Below are 21,787 nucleotides of genomic sequence, written 5' to 3' on the forward strand. Positions count from 1 at the left end.
TGGCACTTCGTAGGCGGCCAATGAATGTTTGCAGGATGAAAGACTGTATGAATGATCATAATCATATACACCCACACCTCTTGCTCAAATCATCCCATTTCTATTCTTGTCCCATTACAGTCCATTCTCCACCAGTGGCCCAAGTGACCTTTGGACAAGTGAAGTCAGATCAGGTCGCTCCCATTCTCTCACTCTTGCCATGGCCCTAACCACACTCACAATAAGCCTACAACCTTACCATGGTTTCCTGAGCTCCACATGATGCATCACACTTCCTCCCACATGGCCTCCAGTATCCAGTGCATGTTCCAGGCATGTTCTTGCCATAGGGCCTTCGTACTTGCTATTCCTTCTGCCTAGAGGATTCTTCTTAGATATCCCCATAGTTCATCACCTTCTTTTATCTACCCAAAAAGTCCCTTCCTGACCCCTGGTATGGTTAGCTATCCTTTTACCCTGCTTTATTTTCTTTATAGAACTTTTAACTACCTGCCATTACATATGATCTGTTTACTTCCCAGACCTGTGCTGTCCAATATGGCAGTGACTGGCCACATGTGGCTACTGAGCGCTTGAAACGTGGTTAGTTGTGCTGTAAGTATAACAAACACGCCACACTTCCGAGACAGTACAAAAAAGGGATGTAAAATACCTCATTAATACTTACTCTACTGATTTCATATTGAAATGACATTCTGAATATAATGGGTTAAATTAGATTGATAAAGTTAATTTCACCCATTTATTTTTATTTTTTTTTAATGTGACTACCAGAAAATTTTAAATTACATATGTGGGGGACACTGCCTTTCTATTCGACAGTAGTATACTAGAATATAAGCTCTCTGGGGGCAGCAACTTTATCATCCTGTTCAGCAAAGAATCTCCAAACTTTGAAAAGCACCCTGCACACACAGCTGCTCAATAAGTACTTAATGACTAAAATATCTTTCCTCTGCTATGATTCTTTCCCACTGTACAAGGTCCAGATCAAACCTCCCCTCTCCCTGGAAGCTTCCTGGGGTCACCTCACTCAGCATTCGTTCCCCCAGCAACCAGCACAGGGTCTGGCACAGTTCAATACACAGTAAGTCCAATAATTCAGCAAGTGGGGGGTGGGGGTGGGCAGGTGGGGAGGACTATTAGTCTCATATTGTAGAAGAAGGCTCTGAAACCCAGAGAAGTAAAATGACACACCCAAACTCACACAATGAGCAAGTGGCAGACCTGGAAAACAAACCCATGTCTTCCAGCCCCAGCCCCTGGCACCTGGATCTCCACCCAAGGCTCAGGCTAGCAGCCAGGATCACACCCATAGACATGGTTTGCTTGTTTGTTTTAGCTATAACCCTAGCCAACATTTGAAATTTTGAGGATTTCAACAGTCCGTGTTCCCATTTTATTCAATACTTGAACACATGTCAAGTACAAGAAAGATATCCAAGAACAAGACAGGAATGGCCCCGGTCCTCATAGAGTAACTCTGACAATAAACCACTAAAAAAGGAAAATACACAGTAGTCCAAATTGTGACAAGAGTGATAAGGAAAATAAAAAATTGAGAAGGGAGATAGGAAATACCAGGCATGGGAGATGATATTTTCAATGAGACAACCGAGGAGGTGACATCTAACTAAGAAGGAAGAAACAGGACATGTGGACATCTGGGTTTCCACACCTGTACCACATGGAAAGGTAAGTGCAAAGGTCCTTGATGGTATCACTGGCTGGAACAGATGGAGTTGCCTCTCGAGACACAGTGTGCAGAACTAGATAGCTTCCCCTTTACAGTACAGAATTATCTCCAGGAAGTGGTGTCCCAGCCAGTAAAATAACTACGGTTTCCAGCTTTCCCTGCAGCCAGGTGTGGCCATGTGGCCAATGGGAGGTGAGCACTAGTGACATGTCTCTTCCACACCACAGATGTGGGTGCACCTCCCTACCCTCCACTTGCCTTCCACTAGCTGGAGAGAGAGGATGGTGAGGCCCCAAAGAGTAGAGGCTCCAGGAGCACCAGCTGACTGGGAACTACACACAGTGATCTGCTTACGTGAGCAACAGATAAACGGTGTTGGTAACTTTAGTGTGAAGTCCTTAAAACATGGGGGGAAGTTTACTAGAGAAACTAGCAAGTGCCCCTCCACACACGATTACCTCCCCGACTCAGAGTTTGTAATGTGGATTGTGGAAGGCCTATCTGGTCCCATGTAGGCATTGAGTTTGTAGCCCCTGTACTACAAATTTAACTAATTATGTCTAAAACCGATCCTTGAGGGGTGCCTGGGTAGCTCAGTCGGTTAAGCATCTGACTCTTGTTTTCAGCTCAGGTCATGATCTTTTGGTTCATGTGATCGAGCCCCACGTCAGGCTCTGTGCTGACAGCACAGATCCTGCTTGTGATTCTCTCTCTCTGGCCCTGACCCACTTGCTTGTGCATGTTCATGCATGTTTTCTCTCTCTCTCTCAAAATAAATGAACTTTAAAAAAAAAAAAATCCTTGACACATCACTAAGACCTGCCTTCCCCCAAACTCACTCCAAATTCCAAACCTTTCCACCCCATCAAGGATGAAAGGTCCCCATGTGTCTTTTCCATTTGACATGTGGAACAATTAATCCAACCAAGGTCTTAACAGCTCAAAGTGTCTGTCTATATTCCAAAAAAGGATGCCAGGAGGCATAATTCCTCAATCTTTCAAAGAGAGTTATTCTAGGGGAAATGTTATCTATTCTTACCCTTAGTATCATATCAGGAAAGACAAAGTTGGCCCTAAGAACAAAAAGAGCTTAATTAAGATGTTTTACAAGACAACTAAACTCATTGTGTGATCTTGGACTGGATTTTAGACCTGAAGAAAGACACTATTGGGGAAATTTGGGAAATATGAATAAGTCAGATTAAGATTCACTATTGTGAATAGTACTGTATCAGTGTTACTATGCTGGTTTTTAATTATAGTTGTCTAAGATTATAATACTTAGGGAAGTTGGGCAAAAGCCACGTGAAAACTCTGCCCTACTCTGCAACTTTCTGTAAATGTTTCAAAATGAAAAGTTTTTATATATTAAAATAAAATGAAGAAAAGAAGGACTACACCACCTGCACCTGGGGGAGTTAGCGGGGGAATGGGAAGTACTCTGTTGTGCTGGTTCCTAGCAAAGAGTGTTCAAGCAAGAGAACAACTCAGCATTTTAGACAGGGCGGGGTGCTTGCCCAGTACTTCCAGGATGCTCAGCAGGTAAGGCATAACCCCACCTCAAAACAAAGAAGAGAAAGAAGAAAAGAAAAGCACCTGATTTGGATCATCAATGTGAGTCCCAGCCCAGGACTGGTGACATTTTTCTCACAATTGCCTTTCAATCTGATCAAGTAGAGACAGCTCACAGGAAAACTTCAGGAAAAAAGAAGAGACCAAAATCTGTTTTTAAAAGCTTCATCTCTGCAATTGTTCTCACTTTTGAGCTAGTCTCCATCACCTTGAATTATTCTTCTTAAAACCTTCCTAGGGAACTTTAAGTCCCACTAAGAGGGAGCTCACAGAGTGATTTACCTCTGCCCTAAGCAGAATTTCCAAGCAGAATCACTGTGATGGCTTAGACTCTGTTAATAAAACCCTGAAAATAAGAATCAGCAGGTGTAACCTGGCGAAAGACCATGAGGCCATGAGGGCTCAAGAAAGCAAGATCCTGAGAGTAGACATCGCATGGTAGGTTCAGAATCCTAGCCTCTTAAAAGTTGAAAAATGTCCTTCTAAGCTTGATTTATCCTCTTGGGATCATGAGCCCTCCAGCGTCTTAGAGGAAACAGGATTGACTTTCAATCTAACACAATCCTAACTTTGATGTTCTCTCGGGAAAAAAAACAAAAATCAGATTTTACCAATTTCTGTTCTGGACAATAAATCCACTACACTAGTGTTTTCCAAACTGCAGATCTTAAAATCAATTTAGTGGGTAACAACTATCTTTTTTTTTTTTTTTTTTAACGAAACAGTAGAGAATAGAACACATCAGCATGTGGTGAGCTAATACGTGTCTTACTGCAGATGTCAGAAATACACAGTCCTGTACAATCATCATCAGCCTTCCAAAACACAAATGTCCTTCATTTTAAGTATGATGAATCCTTTTTCACAAGGTTGGGTGGGGGGGATATTTTAAATGAATCTTATATTCACAATAACTTTTATTAGAACATCTGAAATGTGTTCCCATGAAGATAAAAATAGTGTTATAAAACTGAAATTTAAAACTTTTCCTGCAGGGGCACCTGAGTGGCTCGGTTGGTTAAGCATGACTCTTGATTTCAGCTCAGGTCATGATATCTGGGTCAGGAGATCCAGCCCTGTGTGGAAGCTGCTTAGGATTCTCAGTCTCCCTCTTCCTCTGCCCCTACCCCCTACCCTGCCCCTCCCCCCCACCCCGGCACTCTCTCTCTCTAAAATTAAAAAATAATAATAAAAAAAAACTTTTCCCCACAAAGTATCTCCCTCAGATATTTATCAACCACAGACACCACCAGCAGACATCACGTTAACCAGTGATCAAGGTCAACATCACCACTAAGAAGACAGACTAACACCACATACCCTGGCATGATGTCAAATGAAGAGCAGAATATTACTTATGTGGTGTTCTCAACAACACTGTCTCTTCAATTCAATCATGATTAAACATCAGAGAAACCCAAACTGAGGGCCATTCCACAGGCTAACTGACTGGCACTCTTTTGAAATTGAGGAACTGTCACAGACCAGAAGAGATTAAGGAGACATGGCAACTAAGTGTGAGGTGGGGTCCTGCACTGGTTGCTGGAACAGAGAAAGGACAGTCAGTTAAAACTATAGTCTCATTAATAGTCTTGTACAGATAATTTCTTGGTTTGGCAGCTGTACCCCGGTTATGTAAGACATGAATATTAGGGGAGGTTGGAATTCCAAAATTATTTCAAGATAAAAAGCTAAAAAAACAAAAACAAACAAAAAACACAAAACCTTTTCCTGAAAAAAGGCACATGAGTGCTTTGTCCCATAAACTATGTATCATTTTTTTTTTCTTTTTTTTTTTTTTTTTTTTTTTTTTTAAATTTTTTTTTCCAACGTTTTTTTTTTTTTTATTTATTTTTGGGACAGAGAGAGACAGAGCATGAACGGGGGAGGGGCAGAGAGAGAGGGAGACACAGAATTGGAAACAGGCTCCAGGCTCTGAGCCATCAGCCCAGAGCCTGATGCGGGGCTCGAACTCCCGGACCGCGAGATCGTGACCTGGCTGAAGTCGGACGCTTAACCGACTGCGCCACCCAGGCGCCCCTAAACTATGTATCATTTAAACACAGTAAGTGTTTTATCTCCAATTCTCTAACCTTAAGAGATAAACATAATGAGTATTCGATGTGCAATTTGTGTATAATTAACTTAATATGCAGGGAAAGCTCCAAAGCTGTTATTCTTCACCCAGGCTCCTCCTCAGCCCTCTTCTACTTCTCTTGTCCTCCTAATATCCAACAGGAAGATCATCGAAGTTCCCTTTTCCTCCTCACACAGAGCAGTGCGAGACATCCCACAGATGCTGGGTTAGGGGTTCCTGATTCCTTAAAACAGGTGCTGAGCTAGGAGTTCCTGATTTCTTGTAACAGGCACTGGGCTATGGGTTCCTGATTCCTTATAAGCATCCACAGACTGAAAGATAGGGGAAACAGGGAGCAAGGGAGGTGGCAGTAATTAATGCAATATTTTCTGAGTACCCTTCTCCGCCAGGCACAGTTCTAGGCTTCAGAGAAACATCCATGAGTAAGACTGACAAGGCTACTGGCTCTCACAGAATTTATGCAAGAACATGATAAAAAAGCAAACACACAAAAATACATTCATATGCACACATACATACATTCAGATAATGTAAATGCTATGAAGCCAGAAAACCAGTGTAATGTGATAAAACTGGGGCCAGGACCTGATCTTTCTCTGATCCCCAGTTTCCTCATCTATAAAATGGAGATAACAGTATTCACCCCTATAGGGCTGTTGCTAGGAATTAAATTAGATAGCAACCACACAAGCCTTAGCAGAGTTCCTAGTAAATGAATGAGCCACTGGCAATAGTAATAGATGACAAAAATCACTGATCAGCACCATTAGTGAAAGCTCTTTCTCAACTGACTTTAAATTCTACATATCCCACTGAAATTTGTTCGAAGTGTCTATGCTGATGACAGACGTAGTTATTTCTCCCCTACTAAGCAGCAACAATGAATAATGAACGTATTTGGAAATAGAGCAGGAAACAAGCACTCAGCCCAGAGCCCCGGACAGTGAGGGGAAGCTTCCAGGTCCTGCTGGCAGGAACCTCCTCTGAGCTTGATGGGAATTGGCAGGCTGAATCCAAGGGAATGATGCCCGCCTTCCCATGAAGGACTTTTTCCTGGACTGTCTCAGCAACTGGAGCCGGACGGAATGTAGTCAGGCCACCAAAACAAACCAGAGGCTCTCAGTCCTGGGGAAGGGGTTGGGAATTATAAGGCACTATCACATCCTCCCCCAGCCGTAGGTGGGACTAGAACGTTTTCCTTCCCAAAACAAGCTTCAGCAAGACGGCTTCCCACTTCTAGAACACCCAAAAACAGCAAAAGCTATTGAAACAATTTAGAAAATTAACCATGAAATGAGGATGTGTAAAATGAATCAACCTCACACCAAAGCGCTATGTATTATACAGCTGGACATTTCTCAATAACCTCTGACACACAGACAGCAAGACAAACACACTCTGGATCTCTCACCCACAGCCTCCATGAATAAAACAAAGAAAAAGTTAATACCAAATCATGCTTATTTAATACTCTGGGTCACTAAAGAGCATTTTTAAACCACTAGTACTCATAGCTTATTTAAGTGCATTATATACATTAAGATATTTTTAAATTTTGTATATGAGAAAACACCAGTCACTCGCTTCACGTTACTTGCCAAGTCCGTCTAAAAGAAGGGATAAAACCTCCATGTGCTCCCAATCCTGTGAGTCAGTGACAGCGTGACCCTCCCTGGGGAACCTCACTCACCCGGAGCATCACAGCTGCCCCACACCCCGTGAGAGAAACCTCTAGCCATCCCTACCTCCCTCCCTTGCCTCCCCCCACAGCCTTCTTTCTCCCACCCCCACCTCCCCGTTTTCTGTTCCACTTCTTTAAAACAAACACAAACACACCACACCTCTCCTTTGCCTCGCCCAGGTTTGTGGTGCCCAGGGGAGGGCTGGGGCCCAGGTCTGGCCATGTGCCTCACAGAAGCAGAGCAGCAGTACTATTTACTGACAGTTGCCATATAAGAAATTAAAACTGAGAAATTTCTAAAACATAGAACGGCACATAGAGCCACGACATCGCGGTACATCACGGTGCTCCTGGAAAACTCCGCCACGCCCCCATGAGAGAAGGGTGAAAAGAGCAACTGTCTTAGTATTACTGCAAAAGTAGTTCTGACTTTGGCAACTCCCTAAAAGAATCTCAGTGATTCCCAGCTGTCCCTGGCCCACCCTGAGAATCAATGTCCTACAAAAAGAGAACTGAGTCTTAAAGAGCAAGTGTCACACAGCCAGTTACACTGTTCTGCTACCAACCCTTCCTTCTTTACTATTGTTCTCCTTGGAAACAAAGCTCACTTCCACCACATCCACCATCACCTTCAAGGAACCCACATCCAAATGCACACCGCAGGGCTGATACTTCACCTGAGTCCCTACCGCCTGGATCCCCCACCAGCATCCAGAGCCAACTCAACTCATCATCATGCCCCTCCACCCCAACCAGCTCACCTTGGCAGCCTAACTTTGCGGGGGAGTCATTCTCCCACTTATATCCCAAACCACTCAGTCATCTTTGATTCTTGCCTCTCTGTGTACTGCTGATTGGTCTTCAGGGTGTCTCTTACATATGTAAACAGTAGGGTATAAAACAGTGTACACATTATGTTGCTACACAAGGAAAAAAAAAGGCTGGATTCCAATGCATCAAGTTTACACGTAGCTATCCCTGGATCATGGAGTTATGAGCTATTTTCAATTCGATTTCTTTGACATACTTGTCTTCAGAGCATGCATTGTTTTATAAGCGTATATTATTTTCACAGTCAGAAAATATGCTAAAACCTTCTTCAAGATTTTGCTTGCAAGTTATATCCTTCGACTGTGTCCCTTCCTATGTTAAAAGAAAACCGCAGGCCAAAATGGGAGTTACTTATGCTAGGCCAAGTCACCAAAGTGGGGCTTAATATCTAACCTAACTGTACTTTCAACCTCTCCCAGGAACATAGTCGGCCAACAATTCTCTGGTCAGCACCATGGAGGTAGGAAGACACAGTGATCCACCTAATAAGACTCTTTGTTCTCCCTCAGGGAAGGTGACCTTGCCTGAAACAATCTTTTCTTCTGCTAATAAATTCTCACCCCATCCTCCTCCCTATAAAAACCTTCCATTTTGTACAACTCCTTGGAGCTCCTTACAATTTGCTAGACAGGGATGCCGCCTGATTCACGAATTGCTTAATAAAGCCTATTAGATTTTCGAATTTACTTGGTTGAATTTCAACACCCATTAAGACTCCAAACTAGTCCAGAATCACATCGTCATGGGTCATGTTTCAGTTTTTATGGTCTTCCTGCACTGGCCTCTGCCCACTCACACAGACATTTAGGCCCCGGGTCTTGCATCCCAGAGTACGATAGGAAAGCCAACGGGATAATACTAGTGCATAAGAGGCACTTAGCACAGCACTTGGCAAATACTAAATAAAAGCTCATTGTTGCTGGTCCTGGTAGCAGTTCTCCACACTGCTATTAGATGAAACTTCTGAAAATATAAAATGGCAAATGACAACCCTGTTTTAAAACCATCAGTAGCCCCCAATGCCTAAAAAGAATAGCCAAGATTTACAGAGCCCTTGCTCTGGGGCCCAACAGCATTAGCAAGTGTTAGCGCACTCAGGCACCATCTCAGCCCACAAGGTGGGTCCTGTGGAGATCTCCATTTTATACTTGAAGACACTGGACCACAGAGCACTTACGCACCAAGGCAGGAAGCTAAGAAGCGGCAAATCTGGGACTCAAGCCAGCTCAGTCTTACCGCCGGAGAGAACTTTCCACGATGATGGGCATGCTCTATGTCTGCACTGTTGAATACGTGGGCTACTGAGTGTTTGGAATGTGACTGGCGCCAGTGAGCAACTACAACTGAAATCTCCCTTGATGTTAACTGAAATAGCCCCATGCGGCCCACAGCCACGTACCCGCCAGCAAACTGGAGCATAAAAGGATAAAAGCCCAAGCTTAACAAAGGAAAGTCCTCACAACATCCTGTCTACCTACCTGTCAACTGATTCTTACAAGAAGCTTCGGTTGGTCTAAAACCCCTTGTAACTGTACTCGTTCCTACCTGCCTGGCTGTCCCCTGCCCTCTGCTCACCTCAGTGTCTGTATAATGGAGGAGCTTCAGAAATGACAGAAAGGTAGACTTGGCACAAATCCAGACCCCAGTGGCTATTATCCAAGGGTCTCAGTTTCCCCTCTGTAAAATGGGCATAATCAAGCCCTCAGTCACTCAGTTGGTGGGAGCAGGAAAGGAAGTTGCCAAGGTAAAGAAATGGGCATGATGCCTGATACATGGCAGCGTCTTGACAGATGTCTCCCACCCTTAACACCCGAGCCATCTGTTGTCTTCATCACAGATCCAAGAGACCACCCTGACACTCGTAAAATAAGACTTTAGTACACCCTAAAGCTGTCAATCCCAAAATACCACTGACAGTTTTTCTTCTTCTCTTTTTAACTTGATAGACATGACTGTAGGGTCCACCTGAGAGGCTAATCTGGAAAGAAAGCTAAGAACAGTCAGAAAAGGGAAGGACTGAGGGGGGTCTTGCCTCATTAGATAAGAAAGCACGTTAAAAAGCTATCACTTGGCCTGTTGCCAGCACTCGCAAATATTTTTTTGGCAAAAAAATTTTCAAAAACTTACTATTAAGGTTGCCATCATTAAAATGTGAAAACAACAGCAATAACAATAACTGATCCTTACAGAGCCCTCGCTGCATGCCAGGCACTGTGTGGAGGGCTTTATCCACATGCATGATCTCATTTGAACCCCAGGACGGTTGTTTTTCAGACTGCCAACTGCAACTCATTAATAGATCTTGGAAGTCAATCTAGTGGATCTAGAAATAGTATTCTTTTTAACAAGACAATAGAATAAAATAGGACAGGACGGAAAATATGAGGGAACTGCATGTAACACCTCACGAATCTTTTACGTATTTACAGAACTTCAATTTCAAATGTGTCATCTTGTCAATCACAGTAACAAAATATATAAAAAAGACCTTGCCTCACAATCTATAAGGCATGTACAATTACAATCACCATTTCACAGTTGCAAAAACTGAGGTTCAAAACAATTAAGTGTCTTGCTCAAATTTACCCAGCTTGTAAATGACAGCCAAAACTGGGACCCACGCAGTCTGCCCTCAGACCCCAGCCCCATCAACACTGGCAAATCAATGGGACAGGATAGATGGTGCAAAAGAATCACCTAGTGTTTCTGCAAAAAAAAGCAAACAACTGAAAACAAAAGGAAATGAACGAATTAGTTACCAAATCATTATTTTGTTCTCTTCAGAAGGGAAAAGAAGTATCTTGTAAAATTGTAAAACATGAAACCGATAAAAAAGAAAAGGCCGGGCCTAAGAACAATGGGAGATATCACAAAGAAAAAGGCATGCATAAGACATACGTACATAAGGCATAAAAAGACGATACATAAATGTTAAACTTTTGCCCATAAAAGCAATGAACAAATTAAGTTTCTGCAAACATTTTACTCATTTTCAAAAAGTACAGGGCTGACTGCCCTCCGAAACTGACTTCAGGCGGGGTGCCTGGGTGGCTCTGTCAGTGAAGCATAGACTCTGGATTTCAGCTCAGGTCATGATCTCACATTTCATTAGTTCAGGCCCCACCTCGGCTTTGCACTGACAGCGCAGAGTCTGCTTGGGATTCTCTCTCACTCTCGCTCCCTCTGTCCCTCTCAAACTAAATAAATATTAAAAGAAAGAAGAGAAGAGAAAAGAAAAAGAAAACTGACTTCGAGCAAGTTAACTATGTTTCCCAATCTGTACAATGGCATGACAATAATAGTCCGTACCTACTAAGACTGTAACAAAGATTAAATTAGATTTTGTACCACTGCCACAGAGCAAACTCTCACATAAAGTAGCTGCTGTTATGTGATGCAAAATAACAGTTCTTTCAAACCTGAAACTACTACTTCTGCCACATAACCAAAGCCCCACCGTAGTAAAAACAAAGGCACTGCATCTCAGCCTGAATCAAGCACTGGGTGCTTGTTCGCAAGGACTAGTTACTGCAAAGGCTCCTGGCTCAGAAAGTCAGCATCCCCCTGCCATGCCTCCATCCTTTTAGAGCCAAGCTCCAACAGCGATCCTCACCTCCCAAAACTTCAGGCCTTTGCTTTCTGTCGATTGCTTCCTCTTTGCCTAAATCTCCTCTGAAGATGAACAAAACAAAAATTCTACATCTGCACCTACATCCCTACCTGCATCCTTACACATAACGTCTTGGTAGACAGAAATATAATCCATAAAATAAAATCTTTATAAATGAAACTGCCCGATCAGTGGATTTATTAAATTCTAATCTTGATAGCTACCGTCAAATTCCCACTAAGAAAGTGTTGAGGCGTTTTGACCCTTTATGATTTCATCACCACTTTCACCAGCACCTGATGTTCAGTTAAGGTCCACCAAGCTCACTGATAAACAATAGTTTCTTACTGCTATTATAATTTGCATGTTTAGGTCAAGTACTTCTGGTCGGCCATTTGTCCATCTCTTTCCATTTCATGTCCAACTTCTGGATCATTGTCTCTCCTTGAAACTGCCTTTTGGAAGGTTACCAAGGCTCCTGTCTCCAAGACCAAGGACCTCATCTTACTCACATCCTCAGGGCCCCATCTTGGCAACATCTGACAGCAAAAACCATCACCTCCTTCAAGAGACACTTCTCCTTTCTCTGTTATGACAATTTGCTATGCTAATTCTCCTTCATGAGGGGCAAGCCAATCTTCTCCCTAGAATCCTAAAGAAAAGCATATCCCAGTATCCAATCCTTTTCTTCTTACTGTAACATTATTTTTGTAACCTGCTATATATATATCTATATCTATATCTATATATAGATAGATAGATATACACACATAAGTATATGTATATACGTGTATGCATGCATATATATGTGCATAAAGCATATATATATGCTTTATAAAGATAAGATTTTCTCCTCCTGAGAAATCTCACTGTAATACTCTTAAATTGTCTCCATGTGCAAAAGATTTCCAAATGTCAGTCTTCAAATCACCTGAGACATAAACCCATGTTTCTAAAAGTCTAGCGAACGCCACCAAAGAGACAGATGCCCTTCCCACACAACAGGGTCAACACGAGGGCAGCACTCACTCTGTGCCCACACGGTGCTTGTACTTGACACACTGCATCCCGTTTCCAAAAAGTTATATACCAACCTCATTACACACCTTCCCCAAACCTCTTCTACCTCCTTGACCATCAAACTTCAGTTAATGGTTTTCTGTTCTTCCCCATCCTCCTCCTTCCCATCCAAGGACCTGCCAAATCCTGTCGATTCTGCCAGTAAACTGTCTTGGTGTACATACCCAGCCTTCCCATTTCTGCCTTTGGTTCAGACCACTACTTCCTTACCTCTTGCCCTAATCCTGATACCACCACCAGAGTTCTCTGCTGAAAGCACAAATACCATCACTTCAATCTACCTCCTCAAATCACATGACTTTGGATGTTTCCTGCAGCCACTCCATGTAACTGGCTCCAGGCCTACACTGGCAAAGGACTGCACCTGCACCATCCCTCCCAACCAGCCCCATGTTTTAGGAGAGTCCTGCCAGGGTGTAGTCCCTACCCCATCAGACAGTAGGCTCTTAAGAAGACATTCATCGAACCTCATTCACCTTAGGGGAACCTGGGTGGCTCAGTCGGTTAAGCGATTGACTGGCTCAGGTCATGATCTTGCAGTTCATGAGTTTGGGCCCCTTGTCAGGCTCTTTGCTGACAGCTCAGAGCCTGGAGCCTGCTTCAGATTCAGTGTCTCCCTCTCTGTCTCTCTCTCTGTCTCTCTCTCTCTGCCCCTTCCCCCACTCATACTCTCTCTCTCTCAAAAATAAATATTAAAAAATTCAAAAAAACAAACTCATTCACCTTATTAAAAAAATAAAAAACACCTTATTCACCTTGTTCCCCAGATAGTACTCAGGACAGTGCCTTGCATTTGGCAGGTGCTTTCTAAAGTTACTCAATACAATCTTCTAGCATGTGTTCATGTTATTCCAAAGAGCGAGAGGAACTTCTTTATACATGTAAATCCAGAATAAAGAAAAATCTTTTTAAATGGTCTAAATGACTTAGGCATCTGTCCTGTATGACTGAATACACAGAAAAACATCCATATTCTCTTCAGACTTACAAAAAAGTCAAACTCCTTCCCTAAAAAGCTTTACAAGTAACTTAAAAATGACAAAAGCACTGGTTTACAATAGCTACAACCCAGAATGATTCCCTATTTGCCAAGAGAAAAAGGGAGATTCGGGTGAGTCGAGGAAGATTCTGGCAATCACTTGATTTTATGATCCTCTGCTGCCCCAATCAGCTGTCAGAACCACCAAACAATTACCTCCACAAGTTGACATGAGAAAGTGGAAAAGCCATATGGTAAGTCAAATGTCCAACAACTTGACGGAGAAGCCAATAAAAACAAATGGCCTTGTGTGAACTTGGCCTGTCAATTCAGAAGGACACATACCATTTACGTCTACTTCATTCTTTAAAGTTAAACCAATTTAAAAACTCTTCTAAAGCATCTTCCTAAACTGATTATAAAGAGGTCATTGAGAAGCAAGCACAGATTGTTTTTTCAGTGAATAAAGAGTCAAATCATTCTGAAAAGCATTACTTTGTTGAAAAATACAAGATTAAATTCTAAATGTGTTTATAGCTCTTCCCCTCTGTTAACACCAGAGGATTTCAAACACGTGTGCCTAAGTGTCCTTGATTTTTTTCCCCCTCTGAAGTCAAAACTTTGCTAAAGTTTCCCATACACTCTTGAACGTGAAGTTAAGAATTGCTAAGTTACTGATTAGAAGTTAGGGTTCACATTCAGGGACTCGAAATCCTCGCTCACTAAGAAATTAAACAGTAACATTACTGTTACTAGAGAACTTCTGAGTTGACAGAATTGAGGAGAGCTCCTCTGACAGCTGAGGTGTCCCATAACCACTCTCATATTCCCCCCAAAGGAGGCTACGCCTTCATGAAAGTGATCCCTTGACGCTTGGGGGGGGGGGGGGGGCGGCACGCAAACCTCCACAAGTTAATACGGCAGGAATCTTCTACGTGGCTTCGTGAACTCGGTACCCCCAGGGTCCCCAACAGGGCAGGGTAAAAGGGACAGCAAAGCATGAAGTGCTCCAGGCCCCCAGAGGCCACAGCCAGGGAGCAGTGGGCCGCAGACCGTCCCGTGACACTTAGGTCCAGGCTGCCCTTCGAAGGGACTTGGAGACGAGGCTCATCCGAGTGGGGGCGCATCGGGGGGCCGCCTAAGGCCTCCCCCAACTCACCTGCGATTCATGGGCCGGACCCTCACGGCCACCTTGACCGATGCCATCGCTCATCCCGGCCTGGCCCACGCGGGCTCCCACCTGCCCAGCGCCCCACGGCAGCCGGCTACTCTAGCGACTCTGCCCTCCGCTCCCGCCCACTTCCCTCTCTCTACCCCCGCCCCTCCGCTCCAGGCCGGACCCGGCGTCCCGCGGCGGCCCCACCTGCCGGGCCACTGAGCATGCCCAGAGCGACTCCGGCCCGCGTGATCCTCGCGCCGGGGTTTGGCTGCGGCCGGGCGGCGAAGAGGGGCGGGGTCGGGATGCCCGAGCACCGCCACCTAAGGTCGCCTAGTCAGGAAGAGCCTCCGCGCAGGCGGTGGCCTCTAAGTCACCCAGGGTTACCGGAGAGGAGTGATTTCAGGAAAGCTACAACCCAGCCTTATCACCTGAAAACCTAGGGAGGAGGAAGAAAGGGAAGGGGTCACAGTAACTTAGGGCCAGAGCGAAGACCTCAGTCCTGGGGCTCAGATGACCGAAAACAGTGTGTCAACCCATAACAAGACTTGGTTTTACCCCATTGTGCAAGAGTTAGCTCATCCAATTTACAGAACAAGAATCTGAGGCGCAGAGATTATCATAGCTTGTTTGTGGGTTGTCCCACTAGGTACTTCTCTGCTGCTCTAAGACTACCCAACCAAGGGGTGTGTTTTGGACCGCTCAATTCAGGGATGACGAGAAATGAAAATAAAAAGGGTACTAGATGTTTTTAAACTGCTGGCGAGAATGGCTACACTGACTGAAATCAGATCTTCATTGGACTTTTTTGCATTTGTTACAGTTTAGTAGTTCAGTTTTAATCATAACATAGGCGTGAAAACGACCCTCTCTTTAAAGCTTAGGGCTTAAGAAGTGAGGCCTGACCCAGCCTTTTTTCCTGAGTCCTCCTCTCCCCGTTGCCCTCTCCCGAAGAATATAAATTCATTCATTCAGCTATGCATTCATGTATTCCTTCACACACACCCAGGAAGCCACCTGTGACCACAGCCAAGACCTGAGTTCTGCCTTCCTCCTACTGCCCCATTCAGAGCCGCTCAGCCCACCCCAGCCCAGCTCCAGGACCCCTCCCTTCCTGCCCCTTAGGGCAGCTGATGGTCAGGCTCTGGCAGGCCCACTGTATCAGGTCCTCAAGATCTACCAGGCTCTGAAGTCCCCCTAGGGCTGAGAAGGGAAGCTCTGCCCTCACCCCTCTCCCTCCCTGCGGGTATTTCACACTCCCAGGGTGTCTGAGTGTCTGGAGCAGTGGCTTTCTGTTCAGATGAAGGGACCAGGGCCAGGCAAGAGGGGCTGCTCGTCCAGGAAGCCAAGCTGTAACAGAGGCCTTAGGGAGTGGACACCGGGCTGCTAGATTTGAGCCCCAGCTCCTACACTAGTCTTGGGCGTCCTGCAGTCTGCATTGCTAGGCACCTCTGAGGCTTTTTGCCTGAAGGCAAATCGGAAACCACTCCCTGGAGTTGATTAATGCATTAAGTGAGATGATGTCAGCAAACGTGACCCACTCAGATTAAGGAATCATTACTTCTGCTTCCCTAGAGCCCCGCGGCTAGCCCGGAATCAGCATCCCATTTGTTTTCCAGAGCCCTGAAAACCCAGGGTTTTTCCCACTTGCGCGAGCAGAGCTGGGTGCAGATTTCACCACTGCTGGCTGCAAGAAAACAAGGACCGCCGGAAGCTGGACCGGGCCGCGCGAAACATGCGCAGTAGCGGCTGGCTGCTTGGAGGCGCGGCCAGGGAGCCGGCGCACCGCCCCCGCCGCCCCGGGCAGGGGCGGGGTCCGCCTTATAAGGGAGCTGAGCGGGGACAAACAGCGCGTGCCCAATTCGCGGGGGTGGGCGGGGGGCGTGCAGCCCGACCCTGGAGCGAATCACCGCCACCCCTGTTCGCGACCACGCTCCCGGGCCTGGGCGCACCGAACACCCGACTGGCCCACCCCAGGCAATGCCAGCTCAATTCTTAAAGACAACGAATTGAACTTTATAGGAGGAGCTCTAGCTTACTCATAAAGCGATTTTCTGTGCCTGGGGTTTTATTGGTTGGTTGGTTGGTTGGTTGGTTGGTTAGTGGTGAGCTTTAATTCATTATTTCGTTCGTTAGCTTCTTTTCAGCAGCCTACACACGCCTATAAGCCCCTGACCTCCCATGACCTTGCCATTTGACACAAAACAGAACATCGCAGACACACTAGACCCCACACATCTGGCATAGAGGTTTTGACTAGGTGGCAGTGAAGCTTCAACTCACAGAGGGACAATGGGGAGGTGGGAAAAGAGGTACTTTGCTTGTTTTGATGTAGTTTATTTGAGTCTTCATTTATTTTTTTTCTGATGTTTAGCAATCTCTGTACTGCCAAATAGTTGTGAGTGATTGAAACTCCCTGAGTCTTAGCTTCTTCATTTCAAAGTGAGATAGCACTAGAATAGAATGTTCACTCTGCCTACAAATATTTGAATCATCTTGAAATACCATCATCAGAAAACAAACAAACAAACAAACAAAAAAACAATATCCTTATCAGCTATATATACAGCGATGTATTTCTTCCCCTAGCCTTCAAGGAATAAAATTGATTTACTCTCTCACAAACATGACTTTTAAAAAACCTTGATAAGCAGCAGACTGGCACACTTAAATTGGAACATAGGATGCAACTGACATCTCAGAAACCCATCTGTTTTCCTGTGTGCTAAAAGTACCGACCTGAAGCATTCTATCACACAGTACGCTTAATATCTCCTCTTAGGGTTGTCTTACACCATGGGACTTAAGTTGAATTCAGGAGCTAAACAGTGAGCCAATAAATGAAAAAAAGGATTCTGGTTTTCAAACAATTGCCTGATAGTATCAGAGATAGAAATTACAGATATCAAGTCCAAACCCAGAACCGTTTTCATTTTCTAAGTCATAAAATGTAAAGGTAAATTTAGGATCTCCTAAAATACTAAACATTAAAAGCAAAGATAATTTGAAAAAGTGTGCTTTGGAGCCGGATTGTAAAACCTGAGCTACTAAGTAACAGCAAAGATAATCACAAAAGTCATACATAGAAATTTTGCTACAAATCTATAGGCAGGTAGCTGTGAATCCCAGCTCTCTTTTATAGCAGAAGTGAATGAAGAAATCACAGAAGATTCAATTTAATGGAAACTATCACCCTAAATCATAGTCATTTTATATACTAAGATGAAAAAAAGATTGTTTCAACTGCATATAACTGTACCTATGGTTACAAATAGTTCAGAATCGACAGACTTTGTAGAGTCTGTGGCAACATTTCAACCCTTCAGAGTCAGATGCCACATTTAGTTGAAGGGATGGGGAGACGTCTTGTAGATGAATTAGTTTTGGAGATGGGCCTTGCAAAGGGATGGGTGGAATTTGAACCCCAAGATGGGTGAAGAGCTGATCTCTAAGCCAGAGAAAATACCTGGAACAAAATGTTCAGAGTTGGGAAAGTGGGGGTCTTGCTGCAGGAAGAGTGAAAAAGCCTCCTTACCTAAAACAGTGTGACAGATTTAAAGACACTTATAAATGCTTCCCCACCTGTATTTGGACCTTGCAACGTCAGGTTGCAGCTACCCTCAATCAGGGGCAGTGTCCGTTTCTCTACCTCTCTAGTATGGCTGCCCTTGTATCTTGCTCTGACTCATAGAATACCACAGAATTAACTTTGTCACTTTCAAACCTAGGTGTCTGAAGGCCTTGCATGCTTCCACTCACCCGAGGGACCCTGATGCTGTCATGTGAGCAAGCCCAGGCTGGCCTGCTTAAGGATGGCTTGACCCAGTCAAACCCAGTGCCACAGCCAACAGGCAGCCAACCACCAGACTTGGGAGTGGGGTCCCCTGGCACCAGCCCACCCCAGCCAACTCACTAGCTGATCACAGATGCATGAGTGAGGGCATCCCAGGGTGACAGAATCCATCCAGACAAGCAGAACCACTTGTTGACTAAGAGGATCAGGATATGCCACCCCAAAATATGTCGCTTTGACATAAGAATTCTTTTAAGCTGAGGACAATTAAGAAGAAGCAAACACAGAAAGAGCCCCCTACCCTCCCCCACCCGCCTAAAAGCAGGACACAAATTTCCTTTTGTGAAGGTGTTTCTTCTCTCCTCTCCTATACCATCAGAAAAGCAGTCCTTATTACTGGAGAGAGAGAGTCAGCAAAACTTACTAAAAAAACAAAAACACACAAAAAAAACAAAAAACCCTCATCTTCCATTAGTTTCCCTCATGTATTTACTTTCCCACAATCTACTATCCCTGGGAACCCAAGTCCTTTTCCTTTGTCCAGTCACTTCTCTGCATTTTATCACCCTTTGTTAAAACAGTATGTAAGCTCCCAGGTCTGAACACTTTGGGGGATTTTTCATTTCTTTTCTGTGATGCCCCCCATGTGCAGAGAAAATAAGGCCTTTCTCCTATTAATCTTTCTTCCCGCAGTTTAATTCACACACCCCAGATAGAAACTTAAGAGAGTAGTGGAGAAGTGGTATTTTTTCATCCCTGATTAATCTCATGAGCAATAACCCAATTTGTTGCTTAAGCCCTTTGGTTTAGGGTATGTGGGTGTTATTGCTTGCATTCAAATACAGCCTATCTTATATAATGAGAAGGGTTTTTCGATGGATGTGGCAATTCAGGAGACTTTTCAACATATAGAAATATGAGTGACATAAAAATCAGCTGTAAAACAGGGCCCTAATCAAAGGCTTTGCAGTTGTAATCTGGAGCTGAAAGAGTCTTCATGGTCATTTCTTACATTGCAAATGAGAAGACAGGCAGGCAGGCACAGACCAGCAACATGACTCCTGACACTGCCTTCCTCACCACCCACCCTCTCAGTGGAACTTACATCAGTGAAGCAGGTTCACGGAAGAATAAATGCTCTCACAACACAATTTTCTGCATTCTCACTTCCATTCAGCTGTACATCCAAGAGGAATGCCACTTCCTCTCCTTGTCTCCTGCATCCAGTCCATCCTGAGGGTTCTACTGCCAATAGTGTTGCCCCCTCCCCGCCCCATGCACCGGCACCAACTCACAATAATCAACCCCTCCACCAACTGCTTTGCACCGTGGCTGGCGGCACTCATTTGCTACTCGTTGGCGAATTTTAAACCTTGGTTTTCTGGGTCTCACTTCCAACCAGATTATCAATCCTTCAAGGCTAGAGAACAGGTCTTACAGTTCTCTGTACTTCCAGTATTGCCAGATTAGTAAATGCTAGGGTTGGTAATTGGTAAAACCAGTAAGCTCATTACATGACTCTGTTTCTGTAGATAACCAGTATATACATATGAATTTTGAATTTCTGTGTGATGATTCTTTGGCCCATTCTGTCCTTTTTTGTTCCTCTAACCAGGTCAGAACATAAAGGTTATGCCATTTGTTACTGTCAAGCTTAATTAAACCCATTATAATTTGTTAACCCCTGTGCTTGCTTTGTAATTAACATTGATTAACACAAACAAGTACAAAATAGGCCATCAGCACTTTCCAGAAGTGCTGATTACAATTATATTGATAATTCAATACAGTACAGAAGATGATGGGATAGTAATTTGCACTCTCTTTACATAGGGAGACAAATGCTACCAGGCGAAACTAAGCCTAGAAATAAAATACTTTGTTCATCGGATTTACCTGATTGAACCTTCATGCTATTAACCCCCTCAGTCCCCCACCCCTTGACTACTTAAACCTTGGAAGGATTACTGAAGGCACAGCTCCCAGTGACCTGCTTCATTGCATGCCTGAATCAGAATAGGGAAGCATTTCAAGGCTGACAGACGGATCATGGAGTGTTCAGCCACAGCAAAGCAGCCCCCAAGGCTCATGACAGACAATTATGGGGCCAATATCACATTTCGTAATCCTGGGGTACGTCCAAGGCTTTATGGCAGCAGGTCGAAGATGCGCAACAATGAGCACCCAGCAGCGATGGGTCCAAAAAGCTCTCAGTGACCAATAACCTGAAAATAAGCTCTATCTGCCTACTCAAAATACAAGAAACAAAACCAACAAAATTGATATCCCAATATACTCAAGAGTGTGTTTAAATTCCCTTTCTCTCTGACCTCAGACGATGATATATTCTGGCCATCCATAGTAAGAAGAGCCCACCATGCTCCCATGTGACTGGTCCATTACCAGCGGGGGTAGGCACACATTTGAACTTTTCCATATTTCTAGGAACAAAGTCGGGATGCTTAGGAGCTGTAATAGTTTTTGTTCTGTATATAAAAAAGTAAGCGGGACTCTGACCCACTGCACTCCAGGGAAGAATTCACAGAACTGGTATCATACAGACCATTTGGCCCTGTGCAAATGACATGATAATGAGGCCATGGAGTTTTTATGATTTTCTGTTACTGCTCCAGAAAATATGCTCCAGAAACCGTTCAAACACCCTAAAAGGAATATTAGTACAAAACGGGGTGTTTCAAACTCATTGCTGAAAGATTAATGTTCAAAAAGATCCCTGAGATACCAAGACTTCCATATAAATGTGTGACTGATTGAGGAAAACTCTGCCAGATGAAAAAGTATGGAGAAATTTGCTGATAGTCATATGCTTCTAACCCAAATGTCTGCATTCTCAGAGCTAGGCCTTCTCTTTTCCCTCCCCAGCAGGGGATATGTTGGAAAAAGTGCTAGAAATGGAAAAAAAAAAAATGCTGTCAGAAGTAGAATTAAATAAAGAAACAGAAGAAAACAAACAAACAAATAAACACAATCACACACTGAAACAAAGAGTCAGCCCTAAGCAAGACTGTAACATTGTGACATTTGCTTTGGGGGTCTATAGCCTCTTGCCTCCCATTATCAAACATGACACTCAGGGTGTAACATCAATCCCAGGGAGTTGCAGCAAGTCATTTAACCCTCTTTGTCCTGTCATCCCATCTCTCTCTCTGTCTCATAAATATTAGGTATGTATTCCAGGCTTTTTTGTCTTCTTCATGTAGTTTTTTAATAAAAAAAGACATGTTTCTTCAACATCATGAGCAGACTATTACATTTAGCAATGAACAGCAT

The 21,787-nt window shown here is 44.1% G+C and overlaps 1 protein-coding gene across 2 annotated transcripts in view; it reads right to left on the minus strand.

The window, feature by feature from the left end:
* Positions 1 to 14,866, minus strand: part of KIF16B (kinesin family member 16B) — a 288,745-nt gene extending 273,879 nt beyond the window's left edge. The window contains exon 1 of one of the 2 annotated variants that reach the window (XR_006595389.1): positions 14,707 to 14,866. The gene's annotated coding sequence lies outside the window, so the exon portion shown is untranslated. The remainder of the gene's footprint in view (positions 1 to 14,706) is intronic. The other variant, XR_006595390.1, reaches the window with a different exon arrangement.
* Between the last annotated feature and the right edge of the window lie 6,921 nt (positions 14,867 to 21,787).

The sequence above is a fragment of the Felis catus genome, chromosome A3 (assembly GCF_018350175.1).
Source record: "Felis catus isolate Fca126 chromosome A3, F.catus_Fca126_mat1.0, whole genome shotgun sequence".
Taxonomy (NCBI): domain Eukaryota; kingdom Metazoa; phylum Chordata; class Mammalia; order Carnivora; family Felidae; genus Felis; species Felis catus.